The sequence below is a fragment of the Pteronotus mesoamericanus genome, unplaced genomic scaffold, assembly GCF_021234165.1.
Source record: "Pteronotus mesoamericanus isolate MK-2021 breed Mesoamerican mustached bat unplaced genomic scaffold, CSHL_Meso_final contig_228, whole genome shotgun sequence".
NCBI classification, from domain to species: domain Eukaryota; kingdom Metazoa; phylum Chordata; class Mammalia; order Chiroptera; family Mormoopidae; genus Pteronotus; species Pteronotus mesoamericanus.
This window is the reverse complement of record NW_026555095.1, coordinates 3,899,494-3,921,724: the sequence shown is the minus strand read 5'-3', so window position 1 is coordinate 3,921,724 and position 22,231 is coordinate 3,899,494. Positions and strand designations below refer to the sequence as shown.

The 22,231-nt window shown below is 38.4% G+C and overlaps 1 protein-coding gene across 3 annotated transcripts in view; it reads right to left on the bottom strand.

The window, feature by feature from the left end:
- The window catches only part of LSAMP (limbic system associated membrane protein), a 627,279-nt gene that overhangs the window by 247,301 nt on the left and 357,747 nt on the right, over positions 1-22,231 (bottom strand). The window lies entirely within an intron of this gene.

The window sequence follows — 22,231 nt, the reverse complement described above, 5'->3', positions numbered from 1 at the left end:
CTCTATTTATGACTGGAGATAATGAAATAGTACCACATATTTCTAGAAACTGCCTGAGGAAATATTGTACTAAAAATGCTTATTTTGTACTCCAGGAACTAGGACCAAATTTCTTTCCATTGGCATATGCTTGCTAGTAAGTAGCACACTGCCTGGAAAATACATGAGTCCTGGGTTATATTTTTGGCACTCCCTCTGTCTTACTGTCTTTTGTATCTGCAGTTTTGGGTTTTTTTTCTTCCCCCAGCTAGAGAAGGACAATGCCTCAGGAACTATTCAAGGAAACTGTGTTACATAATCAGTGCAAGGACTCCAAGACCTCTGTATTAGTTTTCCTTACTAAAGACAAAACCATACTTTACCAGAACAAATACTGTTTCTAACATGGGTTGAGTATGTCTTCAGCTTTCCCATAGTGAAATGATTCTATATTTGGCATTTTGCAGGCCTTATTATTACACAATCAATTCTTCATAAGAAAACCATAAAAGAATTTCACTGAATATATTTCTAATACAGAAAAGATTTTTAAGGCCAGCCAGGAAGAATTTCATATTAATAGTGAGGGGACATACTGAATGTGAGTGACTCTGAATAGAAAATAAGATCTAACCCACATAAGTAAACAGAGTTATCCAGGAGTAGCACCATTCACTAAATACAAGCCTTGAAGGAAACCTAGATTTTGAGCCCATACTTCCTGTCACTCCCAGCAAGGCCCCTCCAGGCCACAAAAATCTATCTATATTTCAGTGTATTCATCTCTAAAAATAATGATTTTTTTAAAATGTTATTTAAAAAATTCTAGGATGGATACAAGGGTTAACTAAATAATTTAGGGGAAATATATGGGATATATATGCTTAAAACATTTTCTTTTAATTAATGTTTTTTTTTTCCAAAAGCTGAAAAGAAAGATAAAATTGAGTCACATGGTAACCTGACTCACTTTTATGGGGGCTGTAGAATATACTCCATGAATTTGTAATTATCCTTGGCCTACCACATATTATAATACAAATTAGGGACTCAGAGATTAACTTAATTATTTGTATATATGTCAACAATAGCTTACATAAAGGGGTTCTACCCAACCTCAATGTTATAAGCTTATTCTACTAAGATGGCTTTAGGAGTCAATCAAAGGACTGCTCCTTGAGTGGGCCACTCAGGACTACGGCTAATGCTTCCCTGTATCCATAAATATAAGAGGTCAAGGGTCTAATGTCACAGGTGTGAGTGTGATAAATACTCTGATCAAAGGAATAACTCAGTAATGTCTGAAGATATACAAGCGTAGGAACCATCTCTTTTTATATATATTTATAGATAGAGTATAACTTAGTGGTTCGGCACTGGGCTCTGAAGCCAGGTAAGGTTCCAATACTGGTTCCTCAACTTACTATCTATTCAATCTCAGGAAATTGTTTAATCTTTTTTTGGGTTAGTATTCTCATCCTTAAGATGAGAAATGTACCCTGTCTCATAGGATTTTCCAGTATTAAGTGCTATAACTAATGCAGATAAAGTACTTAACCTGATGCCTGGTATATAGTAAATGCTTATAATAAATGTTGATTTCAGAACATGTTAGTGTCACCTGATTAGAATGTCAGGGATGGTAGTTTAAGTATATATTTAAAAATATCTATGTCTCTATCTATATCTATGTATATAAATATATATCTATTTATCATATATATATATATAAAAGTGTATGTGTGTGTGTGTGTGTGTGTGTGTATACTTTTAATAAAGAGGAACTGACTGAATGAATCAGTAAAGCACAGAAGAACAGAAGAATTCTCTGGAAATATACTTTGGGAGCTAACATTGACCGGTAGCTTTTATTTATTTACTTTTTTCTATGATGTCTCTGAAGAGTAAAGTAACATTTATTTCTTCCACAGTATGATACACTGAATGCTTTCTTTCTATTTCTAATATCTGTGCTCTCACAGGAGTCAAAGTCCAGATCCTCTTCTGAGATGTATACTATAGGTGCTTGGCACTGCAACTTCTACTTGAAGGCAATTCATTTGGTAGGTCTAAAGTAAGGTAGAAGTGCAACTCAAAAGCCAAGGGAGGGTACCAGAACAGAAATGTTGCCTAAATGCTTGTCATTTTATCCATATCATAAGACAAATGACTGAAATACTCCCTTATATCGGTTAAGACTTACAGTTGACTGGGAAACTGTTGGGAAATGCCCTGTCTGGTTTTAGGAACTGTAACCCTGCTGACAGGCTGGAGGGCCCTGAGACTGGAAATAATCAAGAAAGCCTTGGTGAAATAGGCCCCTGAGGAGGCAGTAACCTGTCCCCCATGGCAGGGGCATAGCTCCTGCCTCTCTGTTTGGCCTGGTGATGATTCCTTATTGACGATGGGTAAGTTATCTCTACAGAAATAACAACCTAAGCCAGACATTGATCGGTATGGGAGGCAGACAAGAAATTGGGGGACATGGAGAAAGGGCAAAAAGGCCCGTAACCCTCAGCTTGGCTTGGACAGGGCCGGAGTCCTCATTCTATCCGAAAGAAGTCTCCTTGTCTCTTGGAAAGAAGTCTCCTTGTCTCTTGGAAAGAAGTCTCCTTGTCTCTTGGCGGCTCCCTCCCCTCACCTGGCTCAGGCTCAGAACAATCAGCCCTAAACCAAATCTGGCAGTTCCCAGGGAAATCAGGCCTAAAAGTAAATTTTTTAAAGTGTGCTTTGTTCTTCCCTCAGAAGCTATAGCCAGCTCATGCTGGGAAGGAAATTTACACTGTTCACAGACCCTAACTCTGTACCCTTAGGGGCTCTTATGTTTACTACGCTCTCACGTTTAGTAGTCTCTCTTGTTTACTAGTTTCCTCTCAGACCCAAGTAAATCGGTGTGTTTTTGCCACTTGTTTTCTTCAAAACATCACTCAATCTCTGTGAACATTAACATATGGATATAAAGAGATGACCTGTGCATTCCTGTTACCTGGCCCCACTGATAACCCTTTCAATAAAAGCCTTTGGACAAAGGGACTCGGGGCCTTCCCCACTAGAGGGGTGTGCCATATTCCCTCTCCTGGCAAACAGAGAAGTGTTTGCAACTATGACTCGTGTTTACTCCCCGCATCTGTGACACCCTTGGGACGGGCTCTGCAGGATTCAGAGTCCTGCTCCCATCTCAGCTGGCCCCAGATGGTAACCCTCAGATCCTGGGGCACCGCGGTCATCCCGGCGGCACTCCCCCACCCACCGGCACGCCCCACCCCCACCATGCGCCACGTGTCACTCCACATTACAGGAAACCACAATAGAATAATCTCTCTTTCATGCATTTAAAATATCAACCTTAAGGCAGCATTAGAATATTTTGCATAAGATTTACTTCAGGTTTTTATGAGAGAGGGGAAAAAATAATTTGATGCAGTTCCAAGGTCATTCTTTCTTCCCTGCCAGGGTTTGAAATAACCTATATTTAAATGTGTAGAGATGTCTTCAGAGGACCACAGCCATAGAGAATTAGAAGTCCATAAATGGAAGCACCTTTTGGGGTTGAGAAACATAAGCTATTGTGAAAGCTCAACAATACATGTTGAAATAATTAAATCTTTTGGAAGTAATTGAACTAGATGTTTTCAATAAGCAAATCTACATTTTTCATTCTGAATTCTTTTTACGGAAACATGGTGTTTCTCCCTCCTATTTAGATAATTAAAAACAGGCATCTGAAGATCATTCATTAACAAACATTTCTGCATATAGTAAAAAATGTTTTGGGGCTAAGACCTTGCTTGCAAAATCTCATCCTCCAAAGGAATACTTTCTCCAGAAGGTATTATGCCCTCTTGGGGGGTGGTATTAAAGGCATTACTTCACACCTAAGCAACATGTTCACAGCACAGTGTCTTTCCTTTGGAGGTAAGGCCCTAGTACCTGCATTTTATGTAGATACCATGCACTATCCTGAAAAGCTGGACACTTTGCAGTTGCATTAGGGTTTGGAGGAAGAGCTGTTGCTCCTTAGAACTTTACTTCTCATATGAATATTATTGTGTCAATGCCTTTTAATGCAATGAGTGGGAAAGAAGGTAGAAATTAAATGCATATACAGAAGCCTCTATCTAACAGTCTGGCTGTTTTGAGCATCACAAAAAGAGGCACAGGGAAACCTTTGAGAATTTGGAGCCTGCTGAACGAGAGAGATAAAAGTAGAAACAGCAAGTTGGCTGCAATACGAATGGCAGGTGCATTTGTTCACTGGAGGCAAGTTGGCAACTTAGTTTTCAGTGACCAGCTTGTCTCTCCAAGGTTCACGTTTCAAAGTCCCCCTTTTTGCCCTCAACTTATATTGCCAAAGCTCTGCCTCATCTCCAGTCCCTAGGCTCGAAGTAACAGACACTCTTTCTCCTGCTTCTTCTTTTCAGGGGGAAAAAAAAATCCTGGTTCCTTGTTTGCTTATTGGGAATGGAATTAAAAAGAAGGAAATGGAAAACTTGCACAATGGGAGAATACACCCAAAGAAATAGCAAATGTGTGCTGTGTAGGGATGGTTTTGCAGTAATTGTATCAACACAAACTGAGGGGAGGGTCACTCTCTGGCAAGACACTATGCATCCGACCTCACTCCAGCATTTTGACAGGTAGCAGAAAATTCAAAGCCTTTCTTTCTAGTCCCAGGATGGGACTTAAGAGACACAGGAAAATAATTTAGAATAGAGAAGCTGATGAAAGGAATCTGTCTTCACTGAAAGAAGATGGAGGAAGATGATAGTTTCCAACTCCCTACCTCAAATAAGCAAGGAGAAGTAACTGCTTTCTGGATATAGCATATTCAGACCAAAAAAAAAAATTCCTCTTTACACACAAGCACATATAATGGTAAAATGTATATGACATACATGTTAACCCTTGTTTATTTTTATACCCACCATTCCTATTATATTGGTTGGTTTTCACCTTTATGTTACCTTCATTATTAAATGTCTTAGCAATTCCTCTTTAGACTACCTTGGTGGAAATGAACAAGATCACGTTGTGATCTTCCATGAAAACCTCATTTTAGGGACTCTAAAATATATGGAGTGAACTAGGTCACATGATTTTAAGGCCTACTCTGGTCAACAAGATGGCATATTGATTCTGGGCAACAATTAAGAGTGTATAACAACAAATAAGTGACTTATGAATTGCATGGTTGTCTGGTAATGAACATCAATTTATCAAATATGCTTGACCCAGGTTTAACAGAAAATTGATGAAACACTTCTGTCTCAAAATTGTCTCTCCTGTCTATGAAACCAAAGGCCTCTGACTTTCGGAAGGTGAATAGGGTTCCTATTCAAAATTCAGTTTGTTTGCAAATGAATGACTAAGCATTGAGTGTCTCCAAGGATGGGCCCTCTTCCTCTTGTTCCTACAGTGGAGGGAGAGGGGACTACTTAGATGTTTCACTTTTCAAATGGCCTTGATCATGTCAAAGTGACATGTACCATAAAGAAGGAAATGGTAGAGATGGCAGTAGAAGCTAACAGATGATACCAACAACAAAAACAAACAAACAAACTTCTGAGTATTCTCAATAGATACTGTTCCTGAAATATCATTTCCTTTTAACATCACTTTAGATATCACTTTAAATATTTTAATTCAGTGAGAAGGAAACAAAAACATATGCATATGTTTTGAGTGCCACAAAAGTAAACAAAAATATACAAAAGTTAATCTTGATTTCCAAATGGAATACATCATTCGATACAAGAACCTATTTTGAAAACTTCTTAAATGTGGGATCATGTCTATGGTTATTATACTTGAATATACCTGGAGTATTCATTTATGCTTGAAGTGCACTATATTATTTGCTTTTTCTTGTCATAGATCTCTGCACACTGCTACAGTAGAACCAACATATACAGGGGTCCGGCATAAATAACAACTCTTTTTTATTACAAAATCCATATGTAATTCCATAACATAACAATATCACAGTCAAGCACACCATATGCCATTTTAGGTGAAATGTTCAAATTAAAACTATAAATATTACATTCATATTATTATCCTACAGACCATACTCAAGCAGGTGTTACTTCTGCCAGACCCTGTATATGCATATGTATATAATTTACTTAGACTGATTGTACAGTGAAGTTGATTGTACATTAAGTTTATGGGCAATGTTAGGTGATGCACACAGGACCTTCACTGCCTGAAAATTCATCTAACATTCTGAAACACGTGTGACTCTATCAAATTTAGGATAACATATTCATATGCTCCCATGATGAGAAAGTGACGACAGTATCTAGCACTTGTTAGGCATTTTGCCCATAAGAATTCATTGAATCCTCTTTACTACTCCAGAAGATAGATACCATTAATATTTCCATTTTAGGGATGAGGAAACTGTTAAATAAAGTTGTTTCAATAGCTCATGGTCTCCTGCTAGAAGCTCCAGGACAGTAATCCACTGTTTTGTTTTGTTTTTTTCCCTCAGTCAATCCTTGATCTGTTTGTAAATTTTACACTTTTCTATACATCATTCTTGTGCAGGGATTCTCAGCTTTGGCACTACTGACATTTCGGGTCTGGATAGCTCTTTGTGTGTGTGAAGGGGGGGTTGTTTTTGTATGTATAGAATGTTAAGCAATATCTCTGTGCACTATCTACAAGACACTAGTAACTTCCCATCCCTACTCTCCCTCATTCCTTGACAGTTGTGAAAACCAAAAATGTCTTCAGGCATTGCCAGTTGTGCCTGGCACAAAACTACCCTTGGCTGAGAACTGCTACTCTAGAGGGCTGTGTTGGATACAGTAGGGAAGGCACTGTCTACTAGGTTACTAATAAATGAAGATGGCATGACTCATCTTTCTCGAAGGTAATAGCAATTCCCGCAACAGAGGGCTTGACCTGAAAACCAAGTTGCTCTTGTGTCTCTGGTCCAAGAGTAAAATTAACTTTGGAATCAGGTTCTTCTATAGCTCTAGAAAGTATATTAGTTTCATATATCAAGATGCTGCTCCAATTAGTTAAAAAGTAATAAAGAATAGTTTCATCTATTGTTATTATGTTTCACTTTTTTAGATTTTTTCAAAATAATTTTTTAAAGGTCTTATTTATTTATTTATTTTAGACAGAGGGGAAGGGGGAAGAAAAAGAGGGAAACATCAATGTGTGGTTGTGTCTCTCATGCCCCCTACTGGGGACCTGACCTGGTCTGCAACCCATGCATGTGCCCTGACTGGGAATTGAACTGGCAACTCTTTGGTTTGCAGGCTGGCGCTCAATCTGCTCTGCCACACTGGCCAGGGCATATTTCACTTTTAAACTCATCTGTGTTTATTGCATCTTTTAAAAAATAACTAATTAATTTAAAACCTTCTATCTAGGTATTTGTAGAAGATTCTAAGGCAAGTGTTCTGTTTACCTTCTTCCATGTAGAATGTGAACCATGAGGATTTTGGCAGGCTAAAACATAGTTACTAATGTCATTTTAATGCCGATAGACATGAAAAGGTTGCTTCTGATTCTCTACTCTGCTTGAGGGAGGTGTGATGCCACTGTCTTCCTAACTCGGAGCAGATGTCACCTCAGCACAAGACAACAAAATGGCATTTCTGGGCACGGAAGCAGCATCACAGTGTGAAATACTATTCAACAAAACTTACCAAGAACACCACTATGTTAGCTTGCTGCTATGCAAAGCAGACCTGCCAGTAACACTTGGCTTGTGTGCAAATGGCTCTGCACATTCGGGGAGAAAATGGAAAGCATCCATTCTTAATGTCTTTGCACTTACACTTTCGTAGGTTCCTCTACTTTACCTCCCTTATCAACTTAAGGCAGAGGTAACATTATTCCTCTTTCAATTCAGGTATTACCAAGTAAGAATTCTTTAGATACATGGACAGATAGAATGTCCTCAGGGGAAATGCTCAGGGTTGACTACCTGGCAGTGTGTTGTATACTGGGAGAAATGCTGCTCTGCTTTCTGGATGCAAAGCAATAGGAATAATAATATGTAAATTGATGTATCAAGATTTCTGAAAGCTCAGCGTTATTTCCCCTTGCCCAAAGATTTCACCTCGCCTTATTAACTATTCTAACAACTCTGCCTCTTTTTTTTTGTTTGTTTGTGTAATTCTTGTTTCCTCCCATTTAGCACATAGAAAAAAGCATTAGTAACACTCTTGGTTTTAAATGAACCCTATTAATATTCGCCTCTGCAAGGGACTCTGGGATAATTTTGATAAATGTGGCCATGAAGCCAATCTGACAGAGCTAAGTGTGATGTTTGTGTGTTCATGGGGAACTGTTTCATGCACAAGAGGGAGACAGACTGAGATGGGGAGCCTGACAGGTCTCTTTTGCTGAGCCACAGTGAGTACCTGGAGTAGAAATGTAATTGTATTTTCATTTAAAAACCTAATCTGAAATCATAACAAGCAATTCTTGTGAGGATAAAAAAAACAACAAATCCCCCCCCCGCCCCCACTACTTTCTGCTCAGGAGGTTATTCATACAAGAGAATCCTCAGCTCTCACAGCCCTGGCTGACAGGACCCAGAAAGCTGCATTGGAGGGTAATGAGGACAACACTTGTGTGTTTAATGGAAGAAGAGGTGAGCACCGGGGGCTCAGGCTGCATTTCTCTTCATATTCCCCTAGCAGTGAAAGTTGCCCCTGAAAGGCTAGGTGCCTACGGTACCTAGTGTGGTAATGACACTTCTAGGATGGGTGGGAAAACAAAAACAAATCAAAACAAAAACAGGCTGTCATTTCTGAAAAAGCTTTACAGCAAATGTCAGAAGTTCCTGGAAATGGGATCATTCTATATATACATGGCTTGCTTGAGGACCTCATGAAGGTTGTTAGCTTTAAAATAGAATATACAAATAAGCGATGTGGTATTAAAGGCTTATAAACAGCAAAAAAAACCAGTTATTATGTTAAAGGATCTAGCCTAAGTAAGATGAAACTCCAAATATGGGCATATAAATAAAAGAAAATTTAAGTTCTTTTAACAACTGCCTCCAAGTAGTGCCCTTTATTTTCTTTGGTATTTCAGGATTAACATTTTTTACTTTTTAAAAATTTTATTTATTTTTTATTTTTCAATTACAGTTCACATACACTATCCTATTAGTTTCAAGTGTACAGCATATATACATATAATTTACACATTTATATAACTTACAAAGTGATCACCCCAGTATGTCCAGTACTTGTCTGACACCAACCTGTATTAACTTTTGTTATGAGCTTTCACCATATTTTGGGAACAAGTGTCCACTTTCTTAACACAAAATTTCCCAGACAATCACAGTGACTATGAAGAGGAAATTGTCAAGGAATAAATAGGGAATGAATAAAGTAGGGATTGTGGTTTGCTGATCATATTTTGGAAAGAGATAACAAACATGAGAGAAAATGATAATAAGGTTAAAAAAAGTGTAAAGCTACAAACAGCTCAAAAAGCATTTTGAGCGGTGATGGTAGAAAAGTAAAAGATTGGAATTTTTCACAAGTGGAATGCTCCTTAAGTGTTTCTGAAAAGCAGAATGGAAAGGTCGACTACATGGCTATCATTTACTGAGCATGTGCTATAGTAGCAAGCCTTGTTTTAAAAGCGTTTCATTTAATTACCAGGTTCTTCTTGAGACGTAGATATTATACCTACTTTACACATGATTAAACTGAGGTTCAGAGAGATAATCCATGATGAAAAGTATTAATAAATGACTTCACTTTCTTAAGGCAAAAATTCTGGCTCAAATTGAGGGCTTCCCAAAGTCCCACAGCCTTCCAGATACAGGCCTGCCTAAATTCAGCTCAAAAGCTCTCATGCTTTTAATTATTAGACTCTTGTATTAGGAGATGGGAAACATAAATACCCTTTGAAAGGCTAAAGTAGGTGTGTTTTGCTACTTAAGCCATTCTCTGTCCATATAATTTTCAGTCTTTCTCTAAAACTCATATAAGGCAATTCCATTAACATAACATTTCTTGAAATTTAAAAAACAAAGCAAAGCTGTATTTTTGAAGCTAACATGACTCTCATTTTGGAATGCATTGCCTTTGGGGTTGATGTAGCCCTCCTGTTCTTAACTTGGTTGCTGGAAGCCTGCACCTGGTAAAGGCATCTCCATCTGGTAGTCCAATCACTACCCATTACGCACTGAGGTAGACTGCCCGGAAGTGGAAAATATGGAGCATGGAAGCTCAGCTTGGGCTCCATGATTTCACCTTTGGGGGAAAAAAGAAAAGAAAAAAAAAAACAGGGAAAAAAAGTACAGCCCACACAGCCTACAGAGCAATTGTTCCTGCACAGCAACTCCAGTCTAATTGATTTGGACACCACAGCTAATTTTCCCTCAGACATCTGTTAGCACACATTAGTGGATGTCGTTAGGTAGGGAGGCATAGATTAGATGGGGAGCAGAGCTCAAAGGCCCCGGTTTAGGAGACTGGAGCAGACGGAGGAATGACAACAGACAGAGATTGCCAGAACCCCAGCAACGTCAGATACTTCTGCCGCAGCAATCCTGAGTGGAAACAGTAATGGCTGGAAATACGTGGCAGTCATGCATAACAGTCTGAGCTTTCCTTGTGTTTCCCCAAATAATAGGTGTTTTCTGAACTTCCAAAGGCAAAACAAAGATGCTCCAGATATCCACAGAGCCCAAACACACATTAAGTAAAACAGAAACCAAAAACCAACAAGCACTGTCAATACCCCTTCTGTCCTATACCCTGTCTCATTTATTCCTGTATTTCAGACACTGGCATGCAGTGACGATTCCAGGGCTCGCTCTCAGAGCAGTCAGGCAGGTGATCAAATGCTGGTGAGGTCAGAGTCATTCAAGTCATCCCCCACTGTAAGGGGCTGACAGAGAAGTCCTGTTTTTTCTATTTTTTTTAATTCTTTTTGATGCAGCCGTTTTCAGATACTTAATGTTTTGATATACTGATGCCAAAATGTAGTTCCTGTCCTTCTTTTGCAGTTGAGCAAGTAAAAAAATTCTGATGCCCTCAAGGAAATCCTCCATGGGCTGGTCTGTGCTGAAGACTATACTCTCTCAGTGAATACATTTAAAATATTTTGATCCTCTTTCAGAAGCAGCATGTTATGCATTGCAAATAAGCTGAAGAAAAAAAGACTGCATCTCAGTCCACAACAGAAAAATGCTACATACAGGTAAGTACTTCCATTGGTGATACAGACTCAATCTTTCCCTCACTGCTGCTGGCAACCTTTACAACACAATTTCTAATAAGTTCACTCCCCTCTGAAAATCCTTACTTACCCTAGTCTGCAAGTAGAGTCTAATGTCCTTCTCAGGGTGTTCAAAACCCATCATGTGTTGGTATCAACTGATTATGCCAGCCTCACCTTCCTAGATTCTTCTCTATGTTCCTCCTACTCTATTTAAAACAGACTCTTTGCTGTTTCCTAAATGTCGCAGCCAATTCCATACCTGTGTCTCGTTTGTCAGTTTAGACTACATAACAACTCTGGCATGTCCGTCAAAACTCTGCGCCACGTCTCTTCCCACAGTGAAACCTCTCATATTCTAGAGAAAGAGTCTTTCTCTCTTTGTATGCCAACCTGACTTTGTTTATGTTTCCATAGATCTTATCACACATTACAATTTTTGTTTGCATTTATAGTCTTCCTTCTCTCCAACTTCCCTGCTTGGAATCCATCCATACGTATTTATCCCTTGATAGCAGGGCTATATTATCAGTCATCTTTGAATTTCAAAATCTGGCACAGTGCTTGGCATATGGTAGGCCCTTAATAAATATCTGTCAGAGGGATGAATTTATAAATAAATTTTGCCATTAAATATAACTGTCACGGTAGCAGATGGTGCACTGATTAATTGTTAGAGAAGAATATCGATGATGGGACTTCTGAATGACCAGGTACATTTTACTTGGTAAAACTGACAAATGTATTCATCTTGAAAAACTTTATCATGAGTGCACATTTTTTACATAAGATTGCAGAAAAAAATAATCACCAAGCATAATGTCCTGAATTGTCACCAGTCTTCCAAGGAAGGGATATTTTGTGCAGCAAGAGTTCTGAGGGCTAAATTATCATGAATTATATTTGAGAACTTGAGAGATGATAAATTAAAATGGAGTAACAAAAGGTAATGCATGAAGTGCCCATAAAAGCATATCTCTGAGTAGTGTAACTTAGCTACGGATTAGTCACCATAAGAATTAAATAATAAAGTCACATGACTTACATTGTGAGTAGATAAAAAATATACATGCAACAACAGCCTTTCCTGTGAGCTGCTTTTGCTTCCACATTATTTTAATGATAGGGGAGAGGAAAATAAAATTGAAGTATTTATTTAGCACTTATACATATTGGACACTATGTCAAGTCCTTTTATGTTATTTTAGACAAGGTATCATCCCCATTTAAAAGATTGGCAATTGAGGTTTAATGAAATGGTATCACTCATTCAACCCATAGATCTACAGTTGCAGTACTAAAATCAAGTGTTCTGTTTTCAAGGCCATGACTCCTCTATTATGCCATAACTTCCTGTTTCTTTTCTCCATTATGATGTGAGACAAAATAAAACATGAAGAGAAGACACAAGAATTAAAAATAAAGAGGGCCAAGATAGCTGAAAAAGAGGTAAAAGGCAGTTCAGGAATGGGCAGGGTGAGGTTCACTGCCAGCAGTAACTCTTATGGGAGCTGATACTACAAAAATTGAGTTGAGCACAGAACCTGCTCTTGGTTCACTCTCAGACAGTGATGAGGAGATGAGAAGCACAGTGGCTGCATGATAGCGGACTGCCGGGCCCTGCCGGAGCTTGAAGCCAGGGGTGTCCATCTGTCCTAACTTTAATGGGATTGATCAGGCTTTGCTATCTCTGCTTTCTGCCAGACAGAATCAGAAGGCATCAGTGTTAGTAATTTGGGAGCAGTTTTTGGCTACATAAGTGGCTGTTAGTAGAATTTATGGACAGTATAGCTTGATTCAGGGCCAGCCTGTAGCAAAACCAGGGAGTGGGCAGTTCATCTTCTGCATGTTCCTAAGTGTTCCATTCTTCCCCATGACCATTAGCCAGGAAAGAAAGTATTTGAATCATTCCAGTAATATATAGTAAGGTGTTGGTGACACCTGCCACCTCTACCCTCTCCCAACTAAAAGGTATTTGCCTTTATTCTCTGTCTTTAGTTCTGTGACTGTGGAGTAGTTGCAATAGAGGTTATAGTAGGGTGATTATTTATATAACCACTGACCACTCACAAAGCTGCCATTTTTTTTTTTCTCTTTTTGTTGACTGGATATAGGAGGCCTGTAGCTGCCTCAAGGTTTAACCAAATCATATCTTCTTGGAACAATTAATCGTTTTATTTATGAAGAAAAATAATGTTGGATCCATAAAAATGCACTTTTAATCTCAATTAAAATTAGATAAAAATGCCAGTGCTTTCACTTTATATTCTATTGCGTGTATATTTTAATCAATACCAAACACTAAACCAAAACAGATGGCAAAGTTGAGTTAGCTAATACATAGGGTTTTTATCTGAAGAAAAAGTCAGAGGTCCTGCTCATTTACCCTACTTAACAGAGACTATCTTTTAAACGAAAAGATGAAGGAATGATTCTTTTGCTGGAAATTTTCCACTTACACACTGCCTTCCATCCCGGATCCCCCCTGCTCCGTGCCCTGGAAGGCTGACCACATGAATTATGTCAGTGGTGTCCTTGCTTCTGGCTTCCAGTTGGGATGGGCCAGTGAGCAACATTGCTGAGCGATCTGAATGTGGTCTAGGCATTTATTTCCCTGGCTCTAGCACTGCAGTTTTCTACTCTGCCTCCCAGCAACTGAGAGAGGCTCTCTGTATACAGTTCTCTTGTTTTCTGGCTTCTAGAAATGACTGCTCCCTCCCATTTCCCTCTCATCAGACCTAGAGCTGATAGCTTCCTGAAATTCCTAGCCCTGAGGCACTACACTGTTCCTTGTAATTTTCTTACCCCTGCTTCTTGCCCAAATATTAAAAAAATATTCTCTATTAAACTCCTTTGAAATTATCCAATTTGAGTGTGCCATCTGTTTTCTGTAGGGACTCTGACTGATAAAGCCCTATAACTCAGATTTACCTTTATCCTGAAGCCTGAATATGGTCCCTGGGGAAATCAAAGGGTGGAGGGGGGAAGGCTTCTACTAAGTTACAGGGTTGAAAATGGGCAGTTTGGCCTAGAAAAGCACCAGGAAACTAGATGAATTTCTCATGCCAGATACTGGCCATTATAATGTGACTCACATTCACGCGCTAAAGCATGCTTCCCAGCCAAAGTTTTAATAGCAAAATAAAAGGTTTGGAATCAGCTTTGCTCTCCCCAGGCCAAGGGAATATTTCCCAGTTACTTCTAAATGACTTCTTGTTTAAAAGATCCAAAATATGAGTTGCTATGAAATGCTTACATTCTTCCAACAGCCATAAAACTCATTTATATCAGCAATGTGATCAGTGACACTTTGTGAAAGATAAACTGGGCCTTAGAAGGCCATAGTGCAAGGCACACTGGAGTCCAGAATTACAAATGTCTCCAAGCAAGATTTCTAGAAATTCCAGGAATGTGTTAAATAATAAAAGAGCACAAGATATTTGAAATGGTGATATAATGGAATCTTCTTCCATGACTGCCTCCAGCAGAAACCTGGTGGTAGTGGCAGTGGCAGTGGCAGGGGCAGTGAGGGACCATATTTGGTGGCTTAATTTCCCATCCTCCCCCCAGCGATGTAGAACTTGCAACAACAATAACAACAACAACAACAACAAACAACAAAAAGAAAGTGCTTCAGCAAGGCACCTGGCACAGTGAATCATTAAGGCTGGCCCAGGAGCAGCAAGGTGAATGATGGTGACCTCCCTTGTCAGGTTTTAGCCTCCTATACATTTGGCAAGAAAAATGAGGGTTTAAAATAGCTTTTCTGCAGGTTCCATGTGACTCATCACTGGACCCAGACAGCACAAAAGGGATGATTAGTGAGGCAAAAAAATAAAAAAGAAGAAGAGGATCTTCTCCTGAGATGACTCCCAAAAGCTGCCTCTTGTAGCACAAATCTCCCTTTGAAAATGCAGAACTTGCTGGGAAAGGCTGTAGAAACCCCCTTTCAAATGATTTAATTTTGTTTGAGAATCCCTCCTCCCCCGCCATGAGGATCACCTTCCAGCTCCAACAATCTGTACTTTGAGGAAATGAAAATTCAAAGTACTACCTCTCTCCAAAGTTACTATCCTTGCCTTCTTTCTCACTGGCCTTCAGCAAAGACCAGAGTTGTGAGCAATCACTTCTTGACCAGCTCTGACTGCCAGTAGAGTCACAGGGATGTCACTTCCAGTTTTGGTGCCCACACAGAATGTGATGAAGGCCCCATCCATGTCAGAGCTACCAGTTGAGAAGCACCATCGGCAGGTGCATATCTCTGAAATGGTGCAGGAGTCTGGGGAAGGGGCTGATTCAGTTTTCACTCCCTGGAGGAATACAAGTGGAACAGTTGTCATCCTACCACCAACAGGTTCAGAACTTCCTTTCACCCATTTATGCAAAGAACAGAAAAAGTAGGAGATGTACTAAGGTGTAAAGTAAGATAAAGAAAGTGGAGGAAGGGTCAATTTAAGAGAAGAAAGGGGAGTGGTAGGAAGAGAGGCTATGAGCTGAAGAACTGCCACTCCAGGTTGGTCAGTGATCCAAGTATTATTTCATGACACTGGACAGCAGTCAATAATGACTTCTTCACAAGGATTCCTTCATTGATAGTTTATGATAATGGACAAAATCTTCTGTGAATAGAGCCAGCAATGAAGAGAGAGAAGAGGAAGAAGAAGGTTGAGAAAACAAGATGAAAAAGAAGAGGAGTGGGGTTGGGGGAGAGAGAGAGAGCACGCACTAACGTCCTAATTAAAAAGATAAAGAAAAATAGAGAAACGCTATATGTGGCTTTTGTTTTATTTCCCTCTTGTTCCACAGAACAACTTGAGTTGTAGCTTTCATAAATAAGTACTTATTTTAAATTAAGTGAACAACCATATGGCATTTAAATTTATTATAAGGACTGTTTCCTCTTGGCTGGCTTTGTGGGTCTAGGGTCCTGGTAGGTGGACACTGTGCCAGTGAGTCCATGAAGTTCAATCTTAAACGATGATAGAACAACAAAACAAGACATCCTGCAGAGGACTTGTAGTGCTTAACCACCCAAAGAAGAAATTATGCACCTGCTAACTAGTAGTTCTCAGGCATTTGGGCTCCATCGAGGTCACTGCTTTCAGAGAGGGCCCACACTTGTGCATTTTGGTAGCAAATAAGTCAGTGTGATGTCATGCAAGGTCCTCATGTACTCCTGAACCTATTTCACATCTCACTGCTTAGCTGGATGGAATTTGATGGTACATGCTCTTTGGTCTCTCTAACATAGTGGAGAGAATAAACCAGTTCTGAAGCAGAACTTAGTGTCATTAAAGGAAGCAGAGTGGAATGCAGAGTGAAAAGACTGGAAATAAGATCAGGGTAAAGTATCTTTATTCACAGGTCATCCGGGTTCTGAGTTAATGGAGAGGAAAGGGGCACATTCACTCTGTGGCTTGTGGCACTACCCATAGCTATTGCTCACTGTCACCAGAAGTAAACATTCTTAGTTCACAACTTCAAATATAAATCTCCATATCATATTTGAGAACTATATATCCCAGCCCTAGCTCTGTAGCCCCAACTGCAAAGAACAGATGTTCAACTCAGTTAGGTCATGGTTATCAAGCTCCTAGCTCAAGGAACTTTGGGAAAAAAACAGGCAATTTACTCATGATTTTTTTTCCTCAGTGTTCTTAAACTTCAGAGGAGACAGGCATAAACACAAACATAATGTAAGAAATGGCTGACACTGAAATAAAGCCAAACAACTGATAAAAGCATTTTGAGGAAGGAGAGATCACTTATAGATGCTGGAAAAGTCTCTTAGAAGACACAGCATTTAAGATGAACTGAAACATTATGTTGAAGGGATAAAAAGGAAATTCTCGGTTGAGGAACACTTGGTGTACAAAGGTTCAAAGGTGGTAAAGTTTATGTTTTTCAAGGATATACAAGACATTTGATATGACAGAAAGTGGTGAATGTAAGTAAATGTAACAAATGACATGGTTGGAATGTGAGGTTATTGGAAATTCATGGAAAAGATGAAAGCCAGGTTAAAGTGTGCTACTTTATTCAGTGGGTCATTCAAAGGTTTTGCATAGAAGACTAAGAGGCACTAGTATGTTTTTGAAAGGCAGCATGAATAAGGAGGTGGATTGGAACGTTTTAGATTAGAGGCAATTGGTAAATTTGCGGGGGGTTTTTTCAGTTCTATACACTTCCTGTTTCATTTTTGAACACTGTGTTAGTTTTCTATTGCTGCTATAACAAATTACCACAGTTTGTGGCCTAAAGCAGCATAAATATACTATCTTATAGATTTAAAGGTTATAGGTCCAAAATGGGTTTTACTGGGCTAAAATCAAGGCATTGGCAAAGTTGTGGTCATTTTGGAGGCTCTAAGGTAGAATATGTTCCTTGATTTTTCTAGCTTCTAGAAGCTGCCCAATTCTGGGCTCCCAGCCCCTCTCCATCCAATGCCAACAGCTTAGCATGGTCAAATCTCTCTCTGTCTCTTATAGTCTGCTTTCAGCATCAGGTCTCTGTCTCTGACTCATAGAACTCTTGTGATTATTACTCTGGGCCAATTTGAATAATCCAGGATAATCTAATGCCAAAACCCCTAACTTAATCATATCACAAAATCCTTTTTGCCATGTAAAATAACAAATCACAGGTTCCAGGATTAAGATGTGAACATCTTCAGAGAATAATGGAGTCATTATTCTGCCTACCCAGGCATACTTAATGCAGAGGATAAAGCATCAAAGGAGAGGGTGGAGCATGACACTCCAAGCATGGACTTCTAAGGACACGCCCTAGGTTTTAGTTAGTTTCTCACAGGTGAATCAAAATAGTCCAGCAACAAAGGGATTCATTTAGAACTTTGCTGCCCCTTCTACATATTTAAACTATTTTGCATTAATACTTCTGAGTAACACTGAATAAAGATTGAACAAGAACACAAAAGATCACATTCATTTAATGTCAAGAGAAAATAGAATATTAATTTTCACAAATATAGTGAGTGAAATATTTGGAAAACTGAGATCATTCTTCTGCCTTTACCTGAACATTTAGCAACAAAGAACCTGACATTTATCTTCACATTTACTACCATGTGGCCCTGTCCTATTGCAAAATCAAAGAACAATAGTATCTTGTGTTCGGAGTGCTCCTTTCTAGGGGTGGAGGCTTTGAAAGGTTTAGGATTTTTTCCAATTCTCTACTATATTTCCTATGCTCCAGGTACATAAAAATATATTCTGAAACATGAGTATAGATACTATAAGAAGGTAGTACAAAGATTCTTGGCCTGGAAATCAGAGAAACACCATTACTGTCTCTGATTTGTTGTATGATCAGGACCAGATTAATGAACATTTTCGTGTTTAAATTTTTCTGTGTCACTACAGTATTTTAAAAATGTTGGCTCTAGGTATGCTATGAAAGTGTTGTGGTATGACGAGATAAGATGCCTGAAAACCCTTTTAAATAAAGTTCAAAACCAGTGGAGGTTACTGTCCATTCATTAACCATGTGCTATTTTTCATGCACCATACTATACCAGGGATACAGTGATGACAATACGTGGCCTAAAAGCAAGAGTGGACAAGTGTAATCTGGAAATAAGTACAGAGACTTGTGTTCACTTACCTTATTTGGTAGTTGAATGGTTAGAGATAGATATGACAATGGGAGTCTATTTAGAATGACAATGGCAAACATTCTCTAGAAGTCAAAGTTGAGGGGTGATGTCTCCCTCCCCAGTCTTTCGTAAATACTGATCTACCTCACACACAAAAATATGAAAATGACTGCACTGGGCAGTGTCTTCAGCTCACAGGTAACCTAATGCAGACAAATCGGGCTCTGTGGAGTTGACTGCAGACCACATTTCTCAGTACTGGTTCACCCTGGGACCTATCCTAGGATCAGTCATATTTCTCATTCTTCAAATGTGTGTGAAGGGAGTAAAGAGTTATTGGAGAAAAGTGATAGTGAATCCCATATGCTTCCTTTCTAAATCACTTATATAGAAAATCTGCTTAGTCTACATGTCAAGAAGGGATTTTTTGAGCTAAGGTTGCAAATTCCGTAGGTTCTGAAATTATGTTTGTTCTTACATCATCACTATTTTCAAAGAATCTGCAGTTGGAGTATAACGTTATAACTAAGCAAAAGATAGGAAAGGGCCTATTTTCTTCTTACAGCTCTTGATTTAATAGGGCTACTGAGGCACTAGCAATATTAAGCTTGCAGGTTTGCCTTATAAAGAGGGTACTAAGCTCTCAGTCCTCACTCTGATACTGATTTTTATTTACTAATTTTCATCTCTGGCATGTATTTTTTCACAAGAAAGAGTATAACTAGAGAACGGGATTGTTTTGTAATAATAACATGGTACAGAGCTAACCCCAGATTATGTATAAATATAACCCATAACTAAAAATGTGGTTCCAAAAGATAAATTGACCTAAATAATAATACATACAGTTATGATATATAACCCAGATCTATAATAGTTGTTCTTACTGATAAAAGGTAGGGAGAACAACATGTTATACAATATTAGTCCAAAACAAACATTCTTAGAGGAAGGCTAGTTTAATTAACTCTCTGGGTACACAATTTTTTAAATAACAAAGTTATCTTCAAGTTCAAAGACACTACTCTACAAAAGTGATTTTAGTTCCCTTTGCCTCAACTTTCTATATTTTCTTTGCTCCATTAATGTCTCCTTTATCTCCCAGAGAACACAAATGTTTACAAAAGATCTTTCTTTTCTGGTTTTGGAGACAGGAAACCAAGGAACAAATCCTTACCAAAGCATTAGGGATCTAGATTCTCCATCTCTTGAAAAGATTTTAGTCATTCATGTGTGAATTCACTAAACAAATCTTTGGTGTGTATCTACCATGTACTGAGCAGTATGCTAAATATGGCAATTATGAAGTGACTGATAGAGAGATAGCCTGATGTGCAATATAAAGAAATACATGATTAAATTGAGACACAAAAGAATCCTAGACGCTGCCTTTCTAAAGTTAGCAAACATCATTCATACCAAAGTCTGACCCTGGCTGCAATACTTGCTGAGACCTCTCCTGAACAGATTTCCCACTGAAAGTCAAGATCCATTGACAGGCTAACTATTTTATTTGTAAATGCTGCAGACTGACTTTGGACTTTGACTCACTTTGGACATTACTTTGCTTATTGGCACTTTTAGCAACGAAGCAAAAATGAAAGAGATAAGAAACAACTCTGTCAATCAGTTACTAGATTATAAGTAAGACAACTTCAGTATACTAAAGCATATTTTGGCATTTTTAGTTACAGATGCATATGTGATTTATTTGCAAGAGAGGTGTCTTACTTTTTATCTGCCTAGCATCTTTTCTTTAAAGATTTGTAGCTGCCAGGTGGGATTATCATACAACTGATACAGCACTGGTTGTGTCACTCAAGTTTCGCTGATGTAAGAATTGGTCCTCTTACTCAAGCTAGTCCACCAAAGTACTGTTCCACTATAAAATGAGTGGTTGGGTAATGAGTTGGGCATGTGACTGAAAGAGTGCTAATCAGTCTTTCTTTTCATGGGCTGAAATGGTTGGAGAAAGAGAGAGAAAGGTGGCAGGGGAGAGAAGGGGGGTAGAAATAGAAATAGAAAGAGATAGGAGTTAGAGAGATTGATTTATTTTCCTTCAGGGTCACCTTTCCTCTTGTATGTTAAAACCCTGACTGAGAATAAGGTTAAGGTAGAAGGAATCATAGCTAAGAGTTACAGAGATAAATGGAATACTTATGACATCATTTGAACTTCTGAATCCAACCATGCTTGAAATTAAACCATCCTTATGTTTTCCAGTTACATGATCCATACTTTCTCCTTTCTACTTAATCTATTTTCATATGACATTTTTTGCCATTGATTTATTCACTCTCAAAGATTATGCCTGTAGTTTGAACATGCTATATACACATATATACACATACACATATACAAATACATATACACATATGTGAGCTGAATTAAATAAAGTCAAATTTATTTGGTAAAATAAATTTTGTTTGGGGAAAAGGCACACTGTATGTATGTAATAAATCTGTACCTTCTGTGTCATGTGCTAACATAGGTATTTGAAAATGAGTGGCATTTATTCTAGCAAAGCTATTGTGGGGTGGCATAATACACTGGGAAGAACATTCTATTGGTAATTAGACGGGACAAAGTCTGCTAATTTTCTAAATGAATATATTTAACTTTTAAAATTATACTCTGGTTTCTCTTCAGATCATATAAATCTTTCGCCTTTTACTAAAATCAGAAAAGGAATAAAGGCAGCTCCTTTTTGGAAGTGAATTAGGAAGATTTGAGTTCTAGTTTCAATTCTGCCATAAGCTAGGTCTTTGATTAGTTTCCTTCTTTGTAAAATAAGGGGGTTGAAGCAGTAGTTGTCACACTAGTCTCTGCTGATCCCTGGATGTTTTATGGAGCCCACTGGAGGGTGGAATGTGGGAAAAAGCAACAAAGTAGGGTTCCCATACTCTACCACCCTGATCTACAAACCAGAGGAGCTCTAACCATTATCTTTCTTTTATCTACTAAGCTTGAAATCTGCTTTCAACTGAAGGGTTTCTGTGGTTTAATATTAAGAGGGAAAAAAGTTTAAAACCACTGGGCTTGGTGATCCCTAAGTTCCTTTTGCTTTTAAACACACTTTGAAGTTAATCTCCAAATTAATGTTTTTCTCAGAAATGCAGTACCCTAACTCACAGAAAATAACCATCCTCTATAATTGTGTTTACTTAATCCAAGCCTGTTGTTCATATTTGAATACCCAAAATCTTTATCTTTGTGAAACATGGTATATAAAAGTTAAAAAAAACTTAGTCTGAGTTCAAATTAGTGTATTGGATATTCAAATTCGGAACATTTAAGAAAGAGAAAAGACAAACCCAATTTATATCACTGTGACACTAGGAAAGGAACTAACCACAGATAAATAGTGTTTGTAAACTAATAAAGAGGTTTTTGTTTTATTTCTATCATTACCAACAAACACCG